Here is a 20,638-nt window from a genome sequence, read left to right as displayed (position 1 = left end):
AGTTTCCTCAGATCACAGATAATATTTATTCATTTTTTTGTATCCAATAATGAAATGATCAGATTTATGTGTCAATTTAGCTAGCCTTCAGTCAAACACCAGATGATGTTGTGAAGGTTTTTTTGTAGGTGTCATTAATTTGTATAATCAGTTGACTTTCCATAAAGGAGATTATCCTGGAAAATCTGAGTGGACTTGATATAACCAAGGTCTGCTGGTTGTATTAAAGGATGTAATAGCAGACCTAAAGAAGTCTCCACTGTAGAATATATCATCAATTCTGACCCAAGAGTTTTTAGCCTACCCTTCCTGGGTGCCTGCCTTCTAGATGTTGGATTTGCCTAGTCACTCACACATGCCATGTACAATAATCAGTAAATATTTTCTCTTTTCTGAATTGATGTATTTATAAATGAAAGTTTCATTTTTAAAACGATTTAGAATTTTAATTGAATATGTTATATAATATTTTGTTATTTTTCTAAAATTAAATGTATTAATGTTGATAAATAAGAATCCCTCAAACTTAGGGATTTAATGTCTATTTTATTTCTCATGACAATATATCTCATTGTCATGAATAAAGTAGACTAGCTTCCTTGGTTACAAGAAATATACAAAGGAGAAGTCTCTTTAAAAATATTATTTATAGGAAAGAGTATACATTTATGTAGTCTGTTTTCAGAAGAATAATCTGGTTAAATCTCCCAGATCATTATGAAACGCATTTAAAACCTCTAGTGCTATAAATAATGGAATAGCAATGTCTTGTAAGGATTATATTGACTACAGTATTTCTTTGAAATAAAGATTTGGCATATAGGTTACTCAGATCCTATTCTTCCATTAATGAAAATTCTTATATATTTTTGAGGGAGTGAAGATGTTAAACATTGTCTTAGTCACACAATTCAATTATATAGCTTTGATACTGATCGATTGTCCTACAGGACAATTGTAAAATAGTAAAATAATGGCAGCATCATTACCACACAAGCATACACATATGAAACTTCCTTTATGGTTAAAGGAAGGAGAAATACAAAGCAAGTTTTTTTTCAGTTGATCAAATATAGAGGTTTTTAAGATATTAATGTCAGATTGGTTTTAATCTATAAAAGATATGACTCCAAATAAAGCCTTTTCTATATTCATGGCTGAAAGAACATATGATAAATAAAGGCCTAGCTGCACAATCTAGTCATTTACACTACAATTATTTGCATTTCCAAAGTTGAATACATCCCACAGTCTGGTAATGGCAACGTGACAGATTATTCTGATTCATAATGCATGTAACTCAATGTGCACTTGTCCATATCAGCCCACATAATGTTATTTATCAGAAATGTCCTGGGACTGAAAAACATTTAAGTGACATAATCTAGATTTAGACAGGAAGTAGTTTACAAATGATGATGTAAGACCTGTGGAGATTTAAAAACATAAATGAAGGATTCCAAAATTTCATTTGTGATACTAATATGTATTTTGATTTGCATGTTAAATACATCAAAATAAGTTATCTGGAATTCTTTATGTAATCCCAGAGAGAATAATAAAATAAAAGTATAAACATTGACATGTTTGAATTACATTGTTTTTTAAATATAGTTTGTCTTCAAGCTAAATACTTTGCAAAGTGAAAGAAGAATCTACTAGTATGTGGGAATTAGGCTCTACTATTGGCTCCTCAAATTAATGTTTTAATTTTCATATTTTAAAAATCTAAGTTATATTTCTAAGATGGCTGAAGAGTGAATGGGAGTTACGCTGACCTCCTCCCAAGATCGAACTGGAATTGCGACCAAATAGCGGGGTAATCACCTAGAAAAAAATGGAACGATAGTGGGAGAGGAGCCTTGGAGCCGCAGACAGTGGATTCGACTCTCACACATCCCAATGGGTGAGAAGTGAGGTGGAGGCTCGAGAGGGTGGGCTGGGTGCCCACGGGCACTGGCACCAGAGGGACATTGAAACGGCCAGTTAGCTCCCCCCGAGAAGAACGGGGTCTGAATCATAAACAGGAACCTCTAAACTACAACAGCTAAAGCCAAGAAAATACAGACAAAGCACAACCCGGAAAAGCTTAGAAGAGCTCTCTGCCACAGACAGGTGGCTGAGGATGCAAAGAGACATTTAAAGGGCCAATGCAAAAATTGCAGTGGCAGCCACCCTCCTTGATCTCTGGGTAGAGGCGGCAGCAGGGTGGGCTGGTGCTTGGGAAAAGACTGGTGAGGAAAACTTTGTGAAGGGAACTGACACGGCGGCTGGCGGAGCCTGGGTGATAACCCACCTCCCACTCTGCAGCTACTATCTTGCTCAGGTATAAGGGAATCAATTAACCTGCCTTTTGTGCGCTCCGCACACAGCTTGTGCATGTGAGCTGGGGGACTGAGCACAGACTGGCTGGGAGAGCCTTGAGGAGAGACTGGAGACAGAGGCGTTGGGGAAAGAATGGGAGGAGGAACCGGGGAGTCCCGACTCCCTCCCCATTGTGTAGTCTCCATTGTGGGCTGGAAAGGAACAACCCCAAGGAGGCAGAAGTGGGGAGCACATGAACCAGACTGCCCGCTATTGAACGCAGTCCACACAGGAGGTGGATCCTTGGCCAAAGGGGTAACAGAACTGCCCAGAGACCCCTGAGAGAGACTAGAAACGGAAGCATTGGGGAAAGATGGGAGGAAGAACCGAGGAGTCCCGACACCTTCTCCTTGCTGTAGTCTCCATTGCGCAGGAAGAGGCCACACCCCTAAAGAAACGAAAGCCAAAAAGCACACCCCAAAACCACCCCAAAACCACCCAGGGAAGGTGTGCACACTTGTGCCCAGTGACCAGCGGGGGTTGGCGAGCGTGTGTGTGACCCGTGCAGGCTGGTGAATCCTTGCACTGGCCGGCAAGGCCTCCAACGGATTGGCATCAATATGACCTGCGAGGGAGTGCACAGAGCAGCAAGGGCAGGCGAAAATTGGCCCGCACGCCGACGATTGCAGAGAGGCCCACAAAATTAGTAGATCCCCGGCAGAAGGGGTCACAGAGCTGCCCAGAGTCCCTGGAGGAGAGACAGGAGACAGGATTAACCAGAGAATCCTGGAGCTGACTTACTCCCATTTCCGTAGTCTCCATTTGGGGAGGCAAAGCAATGCACCCAAAAACCAAAAGCAGGGAAAACACACAATAGAAGACCCTAAACTGATGAGTCCCTGGGAACTTGACAGCCAGGGGGGCCAGATGAGTACGCGAGGTCGCGAATTAGCCCCCTGGTGTGAGGTAAGCACATGCGAGTCCAGGCAGGCAGAGGATCCTGCCGAGCCAGGAGCGCGCTCAAGGAGCCTGGGTGAGAGTGCAGAGCGATCCTAAAAAATAACACAGCCCTGACAGAAGGGGTCACAGAGCTGCCCCAAGCAGGAGTCAGACACAGACAATAGACTCCTGGAAGGCTCAAACAAACAACCCAAGGTCCTATAGGGTCAACAACTGACATCATCAGAGGCAGACCCAGAAAGAAAAGGACAAAAATACTTAACACACTCACAAAAATGGGAAGAAAAAGAAGTTTCTCCCAAATGACTGGAAAAGGGGAATCCCCACAGAGAGAGCTAAATGAAATAGAGGTAAGGGAACTATCAGACACTGAATTTAAAACAATGGTTCTAAGGAAGCTCAATGAGCTCAGCCAGCTCAAAGAGAACTATGAGAAACTGCAGAGAAAATATCAGGATCTTACAGCAAACTATATCAGCCTGGAAAAGGACATAAAAACTATCAAGAAGACACAAGAGGCTATGAAGAATACCATTTCTGAATTGAAGAACACAGTAGAAGGAATCCAAAGCAGGCTGGATGAAGCCGAGGATTGAATCAGTGAGATGGAGGACAAGGTAGAAAGAAGCTCCCAGAAAGAACAAGAAATGGAAAAACAACTCAAAAATAATGAAGAGGCATTTAGGGAAATGCAGGACAACCTGAAACGCAATAATATCCGTATAATAGGGATACCAGAAGGAGAAGAAGAGGAGCAAGGAATAGAGAACCTCCTCGAAAAAGTAATGATAGAAAATGTCCCTAATTTGAGGGGAGAAGGACTCTGACGGATCCAGGAGGCACAGAGGACCCCACTCAAGAGGGACGCAAAGAGGTCCACTCCAAAACACATCATCATTAAAATGGCAAATATCAAAGACAAAGAGAGAATCCTAAAGGCAGCAAGGGACAAGGAGAAAGTAACATTCAAGGGGGCCCCGATACGCCTAGGAGCTGACTTCTCAACAGGAACACTACAAGCCAGAGGGGAATAGTAACAAATATTCCAAGTCATGAAAAGCAAGGGCCTACAGCGAAGGCTACTCTACCCAGCTAGGCTCTCCATTAAAATAGAAGGGGAAATACGGAGATTCCCAGACAAGAGATGGCTAAAAGAATACATCTCTACCAAACCAGCACTCCAAGATATGCTAAGGGAACTGGTTTAAGCAGATGAAGGAAAAGAACGAGAGAGAGAGGAACACAAGTACAAAGAGAAAAAAATGAGTAAGTTTCTATCAGTAATATCTCTCAATGTGAATGGACTAAATGCCCCAATCAAAAGACACAGGGTAGCTGAATGGATAAGAAAACATGACCCACACATATGCTGCCTACAAGGGACCCACCTCAGAGCAAGAGACTTACACAGATTGAAAGTAAAGGGATAGAAAAAAATATTCCAAGCAATTGGGGAAGAAAAAAGGCCGGGGTTGCCATACTTGTATCAGACAAAGTAGATTTCAAAACAAAGACAATAAAGAGAGACCCAGAGGGGCACTTTATAATACTTAAAGGAAGAATCTATCAAGAAGACATCAATATTGTAAACTTATATGCTCCCAATATAGGAGCCCCAAGTTTTTAAGGAAATTGTTGGATGACTTCAAAAAAGATATAGATAGCAACACACTGATAGTAGGGTATTTCAACACCCCACTGTCAAAAATGGACAGATCTTCCAAAAAAAAAAAAAATAAACACAACAAGGATATGGTGGCACTGAATGACACACTGAATAAAAGAGAATTAACTGGCATATATATAACTTTACATCCCAAAGAAGAAAAATACACATTCTTTTCAAATGCTCATGGCAGTTTTTCAAAGACAGACCACATGGTAGGATGGAAAGTAAGTCTCAGCAAATTGAGGAAAATTGAAATAATACCAAATTTTCCCTTGGACCACAAGGGCTTGAAACATGAAATCAACCTCAAAGACAAACTTCAAAAAGTTGCAAACTCATGGAGACTGAACAGTAGACTATTAAACAATGAATGGGTTAATAATGAGATAAGAGAAGATATCAAAAAATTTCTGCAAACAAATGAAAATGAACAGACAACAGTTCAAAACCTATGGGACACAGCAAAGGCGGTCCTGAGAGGGAAGTTCATAGCAATACAGGCCTACCTAAGAAAGATAGAAACATTTCAAATAAAAGACCTAACACTACAACTTCAAGAACTGGATAAACAGACTCTATGAGGCCAGCATCACCCTGATCTGAAAAACAGATAAAGACCCTACAAAGAAAGAAAACTACAGGCCAATTTCGCTGATGAACATAGATGCTAAAATCCTCAACAAAATACTGGCAAACCGCCTCCAGCAATACATTCAAAAGATTATCCACCACAATCAAGTGGGATTCATCCCAGGCATGCAGGGATGGTTCAATATACTCAAATCAGTAAATGTGATACATCACATAAATAAAAGAAAAGACAAAAACCACATGATCATCTCGATAGATGCAGAAACGCATTCTATAAGGTACAGCACCCACTTAAGATCAAAACACTCAGCAAAATGGGAATAAATGGGCATTCCTCAACATAATAAAGGCCATATATGAAAAACCTATAGCCAATATCATACTCAACGGGCAAAAACTGAAAGCTTTCCCACTAAGATCGGGAACATGACAAGGATGTCCGCTCTCACCGCTTCTTTTCAACATTGTATTGGAAGTCCTAGCCACAGTGTTCAGACATGAGAAAAAGAGATAAAAGGCATCCAAATAGGAAAAGAGGAAGTAAAGCTATCATTGTTTGCAGATGACATGATAGTGTACATAGAGAATCCTCTAGACTCTACCAAAAAACTCCCCCACCTAATAAGGGAATTTGGCAAAACAGCGGGATACAAAGTCAACATTCAGAAAGCAAAGGCATTTTTGTCCACCAGCAATGCAATAGAGGAAGAAGAAATCAGAGAAAAAATACCATGCGATATAACAAGAAGAAAAATAAAGTACCTAGGGATAAATTTAACCAAAGACGTAAAAGACCTGTATGCAGAAAACTATATAACTTTGAAGAAAGAAATTAAGGAAGACACAAATAAATGGAATCATATACCGTGCTCATGGATTGGAAGAAATAATATCTTCAAAATGTCCATATTACGCAAAGAAATTTATAGATTCAATGCAATCCCTATTAAGATATCAATGACATATTTCACAGAAATAGAACAGACATTTAAAAAATTTATATGGAACCATAAATGACCCCGAATACTCACAGCAATTTTGAGAAAGAAACACAAAGGTGGAGGGATCACAATACCAGACATCAAACTATACTACAAAGCCACTATACTCAAAACAATCTGGTACTGGCACAAGAACAGACCCATAGACCAGTGGAACAGAATAGAAATCCCACAAACAAGCCCAGGTCTCTATGGGCATCTAATATTTGACAAAGGGGGCAGAAGCATAAAATGGAGCAATAATAGCCTCTTCAACAAATGGTGCTGGGTGAGCTGGACGGCTACATGCAAAAAATTGAGATGGGATCATCAGCTGACACCATACACAAAAATAAACTCAAGATGGATAAAGGACTTAAATAGAAGTCCCAACACCATCAAAGTCCTAGAGGAGAATATTGGCAGGAAACTCTCAGATATCCTACGCAGCAATGTTTTCACTGATATGTCTCCTAAAGTAAGGGACATAAAGGAAAGAATAAACAAGTGGGATCTCATCAAAATAAGAAGCTTCTGCATGGCAAAAGAGAACATCAGCAAAATGAAAAGGGACCAACCGTATGGGAAAATATATTTGCTAATGATACATTAGATAGAGGTTTGATCTCCAAGATATATAAAGACCTCACTCGCTTCCACTCCAATAAGACAAATGATCCAACCAAAAAATGGGCAAAGGACCTGGGCAAACGCTTTTCCAAGGAGGAGATACAGAGGGCCCAGAGGCATTTGAAAGGATGCTCAGCATCACTAGCCATGAGAGAAACGCAGGTCAAAACCACCATGAGGTTCCACCTCACACCGATCAGAATGGCCATCATAAACAGCTCAACAAACAACAGGTGCTGGCGAGGCTGTGGAGAAAAAGGAACCCTAGTCCACTGTTGGTGGGAATGCAGACTGGTGCAGCCAGTGTGGAAAGCAGTGTGGAATTTCCTCAGAAAGCTGAAAATGGAACTGCCTTTTGATCCAGTGATTCCCCTGCTGGGACTAAACCCTAAGAATCTCAATACGCCAATACAAAAGAACCTATGCATCGCAATGTTCATAGTAGCACAATTTACAATAGCCAAGTGTTGGAAGCAACCTAAATGCCCATCAGTAGATGATTGGATCAAAAAATTATGGTACATATACACAATGGATACTACGCAGCAGAAAGAAAAAAAGAACTACTAAACTTCATGACAGCATGGATGGAACTGGAGAGCATTATGCTAAGTGAAATAAGCCAGGGGGCGAAAGACAAATACCATAAGATCTCACTGATAAGCGGAACCTAACCAACAATACAAAGATGCAAGGAAAATATGACCAGCAACACTGAAAGGAAAAGAAATCAACAGAGAGAAGAGGGAAGGAGGGAAGGTGGATGGGGAAAAGGAAGGGGAGGGGCAAGTCAAGGAACGTATAGCAAGGACTCATGGACAAAACCAAAGGGGAAGAGCTGAGGGAGGGAAAGAGGGAGGGGGCAAGGGAAAGTGGTGGAGGGTAGGCAGAGACAAATGTATTTGAAAAAATAAAGTAAAATAAAATTAAAAAAGATAAAAATAAAGATAAAAATAAAAATAAAAACCTGTTATCTACATAATTGCTTATTTTGCGCTTTAGTATTTTTCTTTTTATTTCTTTTCTTTTTTTCAAATTTTTCCAAATACATTTGTCTCCATTTACCTGCCTCCACTTACCCTTGCCCCAGCTACCACCACCTCCCCCACTCAATCCTTCTCCGCCTTGTCCTCATCCATGTGACCTTCAAACCTTTTCCTTCATCTGACCCTTCCCCTTTCCCATCCCCTCAATGCCCCTCACTTCCTACCTACTCTCCCCATTCGTTTCTTCTTTCTTTCAGTGTTGTTTGGCATATTTTCATTGCCTGCTTGCTTTCCTGATTAGGTTCCACTTATACATGAGATCATATGGTATTTGCCCTTCACTGCCTGGATTATATCACTTAGCATAATAATCTCCTGTTCCATCCATGCTGTAGCAAAGGTTAGTAGCTCTCTCTTTCTTTCTGTTGTATAGTATTCCATTTTGTAAATGGACTATAGTTTTTTGATCTACTCATTTACTGATGGGCACTTAGGTTTTTTTCAGCACTTGGCTATTGTAAACTGTACTGCTCTGAACACGGGATGCATAGGTTCTTTTGAATTGGTGTTTTGGGATTTCTAGGGTATAATCCCAGCAGTGAAATTGCATGGTCAAAATGCAGTTCCATTTTTAGCTTTTCAAAGAAATTCCAAACTGCTTTCCACAGTGGCTGCCACAATCTGCATTACCACCAACAGTGTACTAGGGTTCCCTTTTCTCTACAACCTCAACAGCACCCCCTGTTTATTGATTTATTTATGATGGCCACTCTGACTGTGTGAAGTGGTATCTCATTGTGGTTTTAATTTGCATTTCTCTGATTGCTAGTGATGATGAACATCCTTTCATATGTTTCTGGGACCTGCTTATGTCCCCCTTGGAGAAGTGTTTGTTTAGGTCCTTTGTCCATTTTTTAGTTGGATTGTTTGTCTTCCTGGAGTAGAGTCATGTGAGTTCTAGAATATTTTGGAGATCAACCCCTTTCCAATGTATCATTGGCAAATATATTTTCTCCTAGTGTTGGTTCACTTTTCATTTTGCTAATGTCTTATTTTGCTTCTTATTTTGATGAAGTCCCATTTGTTTATTTTTTCCTTCATGTCCCTTGCTCTAGGAGATATATTGGTGAAAATATTGATACATGGGATATACGAGAGTTTCCTGCCTATGCTCTCCTCTAGTACTTTTATGGTGTTGTGACTTATGTTTAAGTCTTTTATCCATCTTGAGTTTATTTTTTTGTATGGTGTAACTTGGTGGTCGAGTTTCTTTTTTTTTTTTGCACATAGCTGTCGAGATCTGCCAAAGCCATTTGTTGAAGAGGCTATTTTTACTCCATTTTATGCTTCTTCCTGCTTTGTTGAATATTAATTGAACAAAGAGGCATGTGTTTATTTCTGGGCTCTCTTTTCCATTCCACTAATCTATGTGTCTGTTTTTATGCCAGTTCCAGACTGTGTTGATTATAGGGCCTTATAATACAGTTTGATGTCAGGTATTGTGATGCCTCCTACTTTGTTCTTTCTCAAAATTGCCGCAGCTATTCAGGGTCGTTAATGGTTCCATATAATTTTTTTAAATGTTTGTTCTATGTCTGTGAAATATGTCATTGGTATTTTAATAAGGATCGTGTTGAACCTTTAAATTTCCTTGGAAAGTATGGACATTTAGATGATGTCAATTCTTCCAATCCATTAAGACTGTATATGCTTCCATTTTTTGTGTCTTTTTAAATTGTTTTCTTCAGTGCTGTATAGTTTTCTGAGTACAGGTCTTTTACCTCCTTGGTTAAGTTTATTCCTAAGTACTTTATTTTTCTTGTTGCTATGGCAAAGGGGATGTTTTCCTGATTTCTGATTCAGATATTTTCTTTTTGGTATAGAAAAATGCCTTTTATTTCTGAATATTAACTATGTATCCTGCTGTTGTGCCAAATTAACTTATTAGGTCAAATAGTTTTTGGAGGTGTCTATGGTTTTTCCATGTATACTCTCATGTCATCTGCAAAGAATAATAGTTTTATTTCCTCCTTTCTTATTTGGATATATTTTATTTCTTTTTCTTACCTGATCACCTTGGCTAGGACTTCCAATACTATGTTGAATAGAAGTGGTGAAAGCAGGCATCCTTGTTTTATTCCTGATCTTAGTGGGAAAGCTTTTAGTTTTTGTCCATTGAGTATGAGGTTGGCGGCTAGTTTTTCATATATGGACTTTTTGTATTGAGGTATGCCCCTTTTATTCTCACTTTGCTGAGTGGTTTTATTATAAATGGGGGCTGTACATTATCAATTTTTTTTCCAAATCTATTGATATGATCTTGTGGTTTTCGTCTTTTCTTTTGTTTATTTGATGTTTACGTTTATTGATTTGAGAATATTGAACCATCCTTGCATCCCGGGGATGAATCCCACTTGATCATGTTGGATGATCTTTTTAGTAAATGGCTGGGTGCAGTTTGAAAATATTCCATTGAGGATTTTAGCATCTATATTCATCGAAAGATATTGGCCTGTAGTTTTCTTTCTTGGTTGTGCCCTTTTCTGGTTCTGGAATTAGGATAATGCTTGCTTCATAAAAAGAATTTTGGAGTCTTCCTTCATTTGGGAGTTTTTTAGAATTGTCTGCGAAGGACAGAGTTTACCTCTTCCTTAAATGTTTTGTAAAATTCTCCTCTGAAACCATCAGGTCCAGTGCTTTTGTGCGCCTGGAGTTTTTTTATTACTGCTTCAATTTCACCAGCTGTTATTGGTCTGTTCAGGCTTTCTGCTTCTTAATTCAGTGTTGGAAGGTTATATTTTTCTTGAAATTTGTCCATTTCATTGAGGTTTTCAAATTTCTTGGCATATAATTGTTCATGGTAATGTCTTAAAATCCTTTGTATTTCTGTGTTATTAGTTGTTATTTCTCCTCTTTCACTTATGATAGTATTTATTCTCTGCCTCTCCCTTTTTTCTTGTTTCCACTTATATGTGAGATCGTATGGTATTTGCCCTTCACTGCCTGGATTATTTCACTTAGCATAATACTCTCCAGTTCCATCCATGCTGTAGCAAAGGGTAGTAGCTTAAAGTCTGCTTAGAGTAGCTTGAGTCTACTTAAAGGCTTGTCAATTTTGTTTATCTTTTCAAAGAACCAGCTCCTGGATTGGTTGATCCTTTGAATTGTTCTTTAGTTATTCAGTGCTGCTCTGATTTGATTATTTCCTTTCTTCTACACTCTCTGGACTTTGATTGTTGCTGTTTCTCCAGGTCTTGAAGCTGAAGGGCTAGTTCATTTATTTGAAATGTTCTCATCTTTTTTAGGTAGGCCTGTATTGCTATGAACTTCCCTCTCAGGACTACCTTCTCTGTGTCCTATAGGTTTTGGACTGTTGTATGTTCATTTTCATTTGTTTCCAGAAATTTTTGATTTCTTCTTTGATCTCATTATTGACCCTTTCATTGTATAATAGTGTACTATTCAGTCTCCATGAGTTTGACTGATTTTGAGTTTTTTCCTTGAGGTTGTTTTCTAGTTTCAAGTCCTTGTGGTCTGAGAAAATGCTTTTTATGATTTTCAGTTTCCTGAATTTTTGAGATTTGTTTTGTGTCCTATCATGTCATCATTTCTTGAAAATGTTCTGTGAGATTTTGAAAAGGCTGTGTGTTTTGCTTCTTTTGGATGAAAGACTCTATATATGTCAGTTAAGTCAATTTGATCTAATGTGCCATTCAGTTCCACAATATTCTTGTTGATGTTTTGCTTGGAACATCTATCCATTTTTGACAGTGGGGTGTTAAGATCTCCTGCCATCAGTGTGTAACTGTCTATATGTTTCTTGAAGTCCTCCAAGGTTTTCCTTATATATTGGAGTGCTCCTATGTTGGGTGCATATAGGTTTACAATGTTTATGTCTTCTTGATGGATTCTTCCTTTGAGTACTAAAAAGTTTCCTTCTGGGTCTCTTCTTTTTGAAATCTATTTTGTCTGATATAAGTACTGCTACCCCTGCTTTTATTCCCTGTCCATTTGCTTGGAAAAATTTTTTCCATCCCTTTACATTCAGTCTGTGTAGGTCCTTTGTTCTGAGGTGGCTCTTTTGTAGGCAGCATATGTGTGGCTCATGTTTTCTTATCCATTCAGCTACCTATGCCTTTGGTTGGGCATTTATTCCATTTACATTTAAAATTATTATTGATAGGTAGTTATTCATTTTTTCCCTTTGTACATGTGTTCCTCTCATTCTCACTCTTTATCTTCATCTTCTTAAAGCCATCCTTTTAACATATCTTGTAGTGTTGGTTTGGTGTAGCTGTGGTCTTTTACCTTTCTTTTTTCTGGGAAACTCCTTACTTCCTCTTCCTTTTTAATCGAGAGCCTTGCTGGGTAGAGCAGTCTTGGCTGCAGGCCCTTGTTTTTCATGATTTACAAGATTTCTAGCTATTCCCTTCTGGCTTGTACTGTTTCTGTTGAGAAGTCACCTGCTAGCCATATCAGGGCTCTGTTGTCTGTTACTACTTGTTTCTCCCTTGCTGCCTTTAGGAGTCTCTCTTTGTCTTTGATATTTGCCATTTTAATGAAGATGTGTCTTGGAGCGGGCCTCATTTTGTTCCTATTCAATGCTACTTTTTGTGCTTCCTGGGCTTTCATTATTTTTTTCTCTCCTCCAGTTAGGGAAGTTTTCCATTATTACTTGTTCAAGTAGGTTCTCTATCCCTTGATCCTCCTCTTTGCCTTCTGGTATCCCTATTATATGGATATTATTATATTTCAAGTTGTCCTGAACTTCCCTAAATGCCTCTTCATTCTTTTTGAGTCTTTTTTCATTTTCTTGCTCTTTCTGGGAGATGTTTTCTAATTTTTCCTCCAGTCACTGATTTGAACTTCTTCTTCAATGAGCCTGCTTTTGATTCCTTCTACTGCATTCTTCAATTTATAAATCAAATTTTTCATTTCTTCTTGTCTCATCGATATTTTCCATGTTTTTTCATGCTGATATTGTTTACAATACTTTCCTTATAATTTCCCTGTAGTTTTTGGTAATTCTCTTTGAGTTCACTGAGATTCCTTAGAACTGTTTTTTGAACTCAATCTCCGATAGTTTAGTTGCCTCTATTTCATTTAGTTCTCTTTCTGAAGATTCCACCTTTCCTTTTGATTGGGGAGTGTTTCTTTTCCTTCCCATTTTTTGTGAGACTCTCCTTTTTTGTTTCTGCTTCTTAATTTGATCTCTCTTGATTTCCTGACTTTGTGGTGTGGACTTCTATTGTAGGAGAATTTTTTTTTCTTCTTTTCTTTCTGGATCTTCCTCTGATGCTGTCAGCTGTTGAACCTGTCTGACCTTAGGGAATCTTTAAGAAACTTCCAGGAATCTACTGTCTGTGTAGTCTCCTCCAGTTTTTAATCTAGTCACTCTTCCCTTAGCAGTCAGGCTGGTACAGAGTCCCTCCTGTGGGGCTATTGTGTTTTTTCATGCTGCTGTTGCTCAGGGGGAGTGATCCGCTTGTGTAAGATGGCTGCTGCTGTATGGGGGAGGAATCATCACCGGCATAGCACTGGCTACTCCTTCAGTTCTCTCCCAATGCCTCTGTTGCCAAATTCTCCTCAAGGGTCTCTAAACCACTCTGCATCCTCTTCAGCCAGGGATCTACTATCTGTGACTGCTGCTCTGTACTTAGAAATTGGGCTTGACCAATGCTGGACAGAGGGCCAAGCCTCCTGGAATGTGGCTTTGTGTACTTTTATTCTGCTGCTGCTCAGGGGAGTGGTCTGTCTGAGCAAGATGGCGGCTGCAGAATGGGGATTGAGTCAGCACCAGGACTCCACTGTTCACTTTCTTAGTTCTTCCCCCAAAGTCTTCCTCTCCAGTCTCTCCTCAGGAGGCTCTAGCCCACTCTGCCCCTGCTGGAGTCCAGGGTAAGTGGCTGCCACTATAAATTTTTCCATTGACCCTTTTAATGGTCCTTTGTGTCTCTAGCCACCCGTGTCTGGCAGAGCGGAACCCTGCCACTCTGCTTTTCACAGCTGGCTGTTATCCGTGTGGTTTTGGGCTCTGGTGTGTAGGCTAGAGATCCCTGCTTAAGGTTCAGAGCCTGCTCTTCTCAGAGGGATCCAACTGGCCATTTCAATATCCCTCTGGAGCTGCCACCCGTGAGTGCTTATTCCACCTTCTCAAGCCTCTACTGCACTCCTTACCAGTTAGGTTGTGCCAAAGCTGATTCCTCTGTTTGAGATTTTAAGGCTCCTCTCTCATTATTGTTCAGTTGTTTTCAGGTGATTTCTCCACAATTTAGTTGTAATTCCAGATTGGTCCTTGGAGGAGGTCAGTGTGGCTTCCACTCACTTCTCTGCCATCTTGAAGTCTGCACTTTAGTTTTTTTATGTATTTCTAATCCAGCAATCCATATAGAACCACATGAATTCTAATATGTGGTCGATGATTGCTTCACTTATTGATTTCCCGAGAAAGCTGAGCTTTCTGATAGTCACACTATACTTCTCTTAATGGGTAAATAATTGTTTCTCCTATACTGAATAGTAATCCGTTTTGTGTTGTTATTAGAGCAAGAGTCATACAACATTGAGTTGTAGATTTAATATTTAGAGTTTGCAAATTTCATTATAAAGGATCCTTTTGTCCTTTTCGATGTTTAATAAAGCCTCTATACTCTGACAAAGGAAGGAGTCCTAATATACTCTCAGTCTTTATAGCTTACTCCCAGGGGCTTATTCAATGAATTTATTGGCCTCACCTAAGGTGATATACGGGAGTAAATTCTGGGAGGTGGCACAGTTTTAGCAGGCAACTTGTTATTAAGGCGAGTTTGGTAGCTTAGGAATTACTTTAGTAATTACAGTCTGTTTTATTCAGTCTTAATAGTTTTAAAAAGCAATTCTCTACTGTTGAGAAAGTTTCTAGTCTCTTGACTTTTGACCAAGAGCATTGGGTAATAACCAAAGCCAAATATCTTATCTAAATAAAAAATATATTAATTCCTATTTCTAAGCCACTGGGATCAGTGATTTGTTCATGCTTTAAGTTAATGGCCTTTGATTCCATACTGCTTCTTTAAATTTTTAAGGCAAAATATGTCATTGCTTCATATTGATTTTCCAATTCAAGTTTAGAGCTTAAGGAACTTAAAAATTCCTTTGATTTTAAAAACCTACTCTCTTGTACACTGTAAATCCTGTTCTTTCTCATGAAATGAGGAATAATAGAACTAAAATATATTCTAATAGTCATATGACAACTTCAGAATGATAACAGAATGATTTCCTTATAGTAAAGCCTGTGCTTTTCAAAGAGATCAGGAGTAATAGAATAAAAATAATTTCTCATAGATTGCACACAACAATATCAGAATGTCAATAACAATGCTATGACTAACAATATGGTTACTGAAAACAGTTTAAGAATTTGTTACATCCCACTAGGAATGTACAGCCAAATTATTAGGTTTTAAAGTCACTTATCACAGTTTCTCTTTGTGTGGTTATTCCAACTACTGAATATACACTTAGCTTCATTTGTCTTCCATTTCTTTTAATTTTCAGGAATATTTCATTAAAGTTTTATAATAATGGAAAGATATGTAGAGTTACAAAATTAAATTAATAACAACAACAACAACAACGAAACCAGTTACACTCAACCGTGACTGGTATGGCTCAGTTGGTTGAGTGTCTTCCCACAAAACAAAAGTCTGCCTGTTTGATTCCTGGTCAGGGCACATGCCTGGATTGTGGGTTTGGTCCTCAGCTGGCAATCAATCAATGTTTCTCTCTCACATTGATGAAATCCCTCTCTCTCTCTCTTTTCCCCTCCCTCCCGCTTTCCCTAAAAATAAATAAATAAAATATTTTTTAAAAAGATACATTCAAAGATAAGCTTTTATAACTCTCTCCTTATCCTAGTCTCCCCTTCCTACTTTAGGTCATCAAGATTCATTATCTATTCATTTTGAGCCGTTTCCTTTTTATATTATAAATAATCCTTGTAAACATGTATTTTTATATTTTTGTCAGTTTATCTTTGGATCGATTCCTAGAAGAACAATTGGTGGATATCAAGGGCACACTGACAATGTATGCACATGCCTTTTCCTCACCATAGCCTTGCCAATAAAAAGTATTATCAAACTTTTGGATGCATGTCAATGTAATAACTGAAAAAATATTTATATCCCAGTTTAATTTTAATGTGCATTTCTCTTAATTTTTGTGAGGTAAAGTATCTTTTCATGTGGTGTGCATATTACTATTCTCATAAACTGTTCATTCAGTAGCCCATTTTACGTAGAATGGTTATTTTTTCTTTCTGTAAAAACAATATATTAGAAATATTAACTTTGTGAATATGAAATATGTTGCAAATATTTTCTCCACATTCCTTACTTCTCTATTATTTTGCTTATGATAACTTTTGGTATACAGAAACAAGTAAGGCATGTGTATGTATGTAATAATTATATTATACTGTATATGACTATAATGTATATATTGTTTTATATATGTGAATATATAATTTGTTCTTATTTTTTCTGTAATATTAGTTGGCTAGATTTTACTTTTCCCCATGTTAGAAAGGAATTCATCTATGTATTCTCTTATTATTTATTACTTTATTTATTTATTGGTGAATTTGTTTTTTATGTTTAAATCTGCTTGGTGATGGGACAAATGTGTTCATTGAAACATTTTCCACTTGGGGATCCCATTACCTTAATACCACTTATTCAAAGTTCCATTTTATTTATGCCAATTTGAGTGGTCAAAAAATATATATATTGATATATATATATATATAATATACACACATTATTTTTATAAAATGATAAAAAGAGACACTACACTTGAACTTAGCAAAAAGTCTGAGAAGAAATTATATGTTATTTTTTAAAAATAATTTGTGGTTCTATTACAGTTGTCCCAATATTTTCCCTTTTTTTTCCCCCTCTGCCCAGCCAATCCCCACTCCCAGAGTGAATTCTCACTCTGATGTCCATGTCCATGGGTCATTCATATATGTTGATTGACTGGCGCCTTCCCCTTTTTCTACCTTTAACTCCCTTCCTCTTCCCCTTCAGTTACTGTCGCACTGTTCCTTGTTTCCATGCCTCTGGTTCTATTTTGCTTGTTTGCTTTTTTGATCATTAAGTTCCCCTTATAGGAGAGATCATATGGTATTTGTCTTATTGGCTTATTTCACTTAGTATAATATTCTCCAGTTTCATCCATGGTTTTGCGAAAGTTAGGAGTTTGTTTGTTCTTTCTGCTGCATAGTATTCCATTTTGTAAATGTACAGTTATTTGATCCACTCATTTACTGATGGACACTTAGGCTATTCTTTCATATGTCTATAGGCTCTCCGCGTGTCCTCTTTAGAGAAATGTCTGCTCAATTAAAAAATGTTACCCATTTTTTAAATTGGATTGTTTGTGTCCCTGGTGTTGAATCATATGAGCTCCTTATTTATTTTGGATATCAAACCCTTGTCCTAGTTATCATTGGCAAATTTTTTTTCCAATACAGTTGGATTCTCATGCAAAAGACTTTAATTTGATGTAGCCCCATTTGTTTACTTTTTCCTTCATCTTCCTTTCCCTAGAACATTTATCAGTGAAAATATTGCTGCATGGGATATCTGAAATTTTACTGCATATATTTTCCTCTAGGACTTTTATGGGGTCATGACGTGTTTAAGTCTTTTATCCATCTTGAGTTTATTCTGGTATATGGTGTAAGTTGGTAGTCTTGTTTAATTTTTTTTTCCATTTGCCTGTCCAGATCTCATAACACCATTTACTGAAGAGGTTACTTTTATTCCATTTTATGCTCTTATCTCCTTTGTCAAATATTACTGACCATAGAGACATGGAATTATTTCTGGACCCTATATTCTGCTCCATTCACTTATGTGTCTGTTTTTGTACCAGTTGCAGATTCTTTTGACTACAGTGAACTTGTAATCTAGTTTGATATCAGGTATTGCGATCACTCCTACTTTTTTCTTCTTTGTCAAGATTGCAGAAGTTATTCAGGGTCATTTTGGTTCCATATACATTTTTGAAATATTTGTTCTATATATGTGAAATATACCATTGTTATTTTAGTAGGGCTTTCAGTGAATCTATAGATTGCTTTGGGTAATATGGACACTTTCATGATATTACTTCTTCCAATCCTTGAACATAGTATATGCTTCCATTTATTTCTGTCTTCCTTAATTTCTTTCTTCAGTGTTGTATAGTTTTATGTGTACAGGTCTTTTACTTCCTTTGTTAAGTTTATTCCTAGGTAATTTATTTTTCTTTTTGCTATATTGAATGAGATTTTTTTCTCCTAGTTTCTGTTTCTGATATTTCATTGTTGGTAAACAAAAATGTCTTCAATGTTTGAATGTTGACTTTGTATCCCACTATTTTGCCAAATTCACTTATTTGATCAAGTAGGTTTTTTTGGTTGAGACTATAGGGTTTTCTAGGTACCCTATCATGTCCTCTGCCAATAGTGACAGTTTTCTTCTTCTTTTCCAATTTGGGTACCTTTTATGTCTTTTTCTTGAGATATCACTTTGGCTAGATCTTCCAGTTATGTTGAATAAAAGTGATGAGAGCAGACATCCTTGTCTTGTTCCCTATTAGGAGGAAAGCTTTTAGTTTCTGCCTGTTGAGTATGATGCTGGCTATAGGTTTCTTGTATACGGCCTTTATTAATGAGGTATGATCCCTCTATTCCCACTTGTGCTGAGTGTTTTTTTTTTTATCATAAATGGGTGCTGTAATTTATTAAATGTTTTTTCAGCTTCAATTGATAGGGTCATGTGATTTTTGTCTTTCATTTTATTTATGTGGTGTATTTACTATCCTTGCTTGCCTGGGATGAATCCTACTTGATTATGGTGTATGATCTTTTTAATGTACTGATACATTTTATTTCCATTGTTTTGTGGAGGATTTTATCATCTAGCTCATCAGAGATATTGGCCTGTAGTTTTCTCTCTATGTTGTGTCTTTATCTGGTTTTAGAATAGAATAATACTTACTGCATTAACAGAGTTGATAAGTCTTTTCTTGAATTTTTGGAATAATTTGAGAAGGATGGGAGTTAGTTGTTCTTTAAATGTTTGGTAAAATTCACCTGTGGAACCATCCTGTCCAGGGCTTTTCTCTGCCAGGAGTTTTTTGACTACTGCTTCATTTTCACTGGTTGTTATTGGCCTCATTAGGCTTTCTCCTTCTTCTTCATGCAGTTTTGGAAGCTTGTATGTTTTTAGAAATTTGTCCATTTCAACAGGTTGTCTAATTTCTTGGCATTAGTTGTTTGTAGTAATTTCTTATAGTCCTCTGTATTGCTGTGGTATTGGTTTTAACATCTCTTTCTTTTCTGATTTTATTTACTTGGGTCCTCTCTCTTTTTTTCTTGATGAGTCTTGTTGAAGGCTTGTTAGCTTTGCTTGACTTTCCAAACAATCATCCTCTGGATTTATTGATCTACTGAATTATTTTTTTAGTCTCTATGTGATTTAATTCTTCTCTGACCTTGATTATTTCCTTCTTTCTAACCACTCTGGCTTTGTTTGCTGTGCTCCTCCAGTTTTTGAAGACATAGGGTTAGGTTGTTTATTTGAGATTTTTCTGTCTTCTTAGGTAGGACTTTATTGCTATGAACTTATCTCTCAGGACTGCCTTCTATATGTTCCATAAGTTTTGGGTTGTGTGTTCATTTTCATTTGTTTCTAGATACTTATTGATTTCTTCCTTGATTTCATGGTTAACCTATTCATTGTGTAATAGCATGATATTCAGTCTCCATGAATTCAAATGTTTTTTATGTCTTTCCTAAGGTCGGTTTCTTGTTTCAAGGTATTGTGACCCAAAAGAATGCTTGCTATGATTTCAATGTTCTTGAATTTTGTGGCTTGTCTGGTATCCTATCATGTGGTCTTTCTTTGAAAATTTACAATGTACATTTGAAAAGAATGCATATTTTCCTTCTTTGGGGTGAAAACTGCTGTATATATCAGTTAAGTCAATTTGATCTAGAGTGTTGTTCACTGACAAATCCTTGTTGATTCTTTGCTTGGAAGATCCATCCATTGTTGAAAGTCAAGTGTTAAAATTCCTGTTAATGACTGTGTTACTGTCAATATCCTTTAAGCTCTCCAAGATTTTCTCTATATATTTAAGTGCTCCTATGTTGGATGCATATATGTTTATAAGGGTTATATCTTGATGGATTAATCCATTAAGTATTATGTAGTGTCCTTATTTTTCTCTTTTTATAGGCTTTGTTTTGAAATCTATTTTGTCTGATATAAGTATTGCTACTCCATCTTTTTATTTCATGTGTATTTGCATGGAATATTTTTTTTTACATCTCTTCATTTTTAGTCTCTGTAGATCTTTTGTTTTGAGGTAAGTCTCTTGTAGACAACATATATGTGGGTCATGTATTCTTATCCATTCAGCTACCCTATGTCTTTTGATTGGAACATTTAATCTATTTACATTTAAGGTTATTATTGATAGGT

Source organism: Pteronotus mesoamericanus, unplaced genomic scaffold (genome assembly GCF_021234165.1).
Source record: "Pteronotus mesoamericanus isolate MK-2021 breed Mesoamerican mustached bat unplaced genomic scaffold, CSHL_Meso_final scaffold_85, whole genome shotgun sequence".
NCBI lineage: Eukaryota > Metazoa > Chordata > Mammalia > Chiroptera > Mormoopidae > Pteronotus > Pteronotus mesoamericanus.
The sequence above is the reverse complement of the archived record's forward strand: the minus strand, read 5'-3'. Positions refer to the sequence as shown.